Source organism: Anneissia japonica, unplaced genomic scaffold (assembly GCF_011630105.1).
Source record: "Anneissia japonica isolate Jap-2015-1 unplaced genomic scaffold, ASM1163010v1 scaffold288195_len56240_cov195, whole genome shotgun sequence".
Classification (NCBI taxonomy): domain Eukaryota; kingdom Metazoa; phylum Echinodermata; class Crinoidea; order Comatulida; family Comatulidae; genus Anneissia; species Anneissia japonica.
Genome location: NW_022752279.1, coordinates 13,592 through 14,973, shown reverse-complemented (window position 1 = coordinate 14,973; position 1,382 = coordinate 13,592). Strand labels below are relative to the sequence as shown.

Below are 1,382 nucleotides of genomic sequence, written 5' to 3'. Positions count from 1 at the left end.
CATCAGGCTTAAGCTTGTTGACATGGATCTGTATAAAGCTGGTCCAGTCAAATTTCTGGCATTTCAAGGACCTTTTCACCTTCAAAATCCCCCTTTTCTGACTGTAAAGCTTCCAGTCTTTGATGTCAGAAGACTGTACATGGCTTATGCTGTATGGATCAGGTGCAATTTCTGATATACGCTCCATGGCCCTCTCTATCGTATCGTATTATTATTATTATTATTATTCTGATTATTATTATTATTATTATTATTATTATTATTATTATTGTTATTGTTATTATTATTATTATTGTTATTAATTATTGTTATTATTACTAATATTATTATTATTATCACTATTAATATAAATAATATAATAATGTATAATAATAGTGGATTTGATGTCACATCACCATAAAACACAAATTACTCGTCAAAGCTTCACACCATTCATCAACTTTAATAGCTATGCATTCGATCTTCCATCACCAAACACATATTATTCGTGAAAGCTTCACAGAATCAAGATTAAAAAAATAACGTTAGGACTTCACTACAACAGCAAATCTATTGACCTTAGGCTTCGACGTCGATAGTTGGCGACCTCTGAGGAGGGTGGGTTCAGGCTTCAAAGTGACGCCTGCATTAGGAAAATATTATAAGAGCTACCGATGCGCTACTATTGGTAAAATCAATTTCTAGAAAAAAAATATTAATGAAATAAGTCTACAGCACCCGGTATTCCCAAGCGGTCTCCCATCCAAGTACTAACCAGGCCCGACGTTGCTTAACTTCGGTGATCGGACGAGAACCGGAGTTTTCAAGGTAGTATGGCCGTAGACAAGGATGCACCAACAGTGCAACACTTCGATCATCGAGTTCATTGAATGATATTTCAAGTTGTTGACGTGTTACTTAGAAATATTATAAGAGCTGTCGATTCGCTACTATTGGTTAAAATGAATTTTTAGAAAAATATAAATGAAATAAGTCTACAACACCCGGTATTCCCAGGCGGTCTTCCATCGAAGTACTAACCGGGCCCGACGTTGCTTAACTTCGGTGATCGGACGTGAACCGGTGTTTTCAACGAAGTATGACCGTAGGCAATTGAGCACCATCGCACCCGGCATTCCCAGGCGGTCTCCCATCGAAGTAATAATCGGGCCCGACGTTGCTTAACTTCGTTTTTGTTTATTTCGCATTTATTTTATCTCTCTCTATCTCTGTCTCTATCTTTATCTATCTATCTCTCTCTATCTGTTTCTATCTCTATATTATTATTATTATTATTATTATTATTATTATTATTATTATTATTATTATTATTATTATTATTATTATTATTATTATTATTATTATTATTATTATTATTATTATTATTATTATTATTATTATTA

General features: G+C 33.5%; 1 protein-coding gene and 2 non-coding genes across 3 annotated transcripts in view; all 3 read right to left on the bottom strand.

Annotated features, from left to right (window-relative positions):
• Positions 1 to 1,382, bottom strand: part of LOC117122187 — a 15,156-nt gene that overhangs the window by 7,651 nt on the left and 6,123 nt on the right. The gene's annotated exons all lie outside the window — the stretch shown is intronic.
• LOC117122191 lies at positions 706 to 824 on the bottom strand. The gene has a single exon (XR_004447678.1). It is a non-coding gene; the product is annotated as a 5S ribosomal RNA (ribosomal RNA).
• LOC117122193 lies at positions 972 to 1,090 on the bottom strand. Its single transcript, XR_004447679.1, has one exon. It is a non-coding gene; the product is annotated as a 5S ribosomal RNA (ribosomal RNA).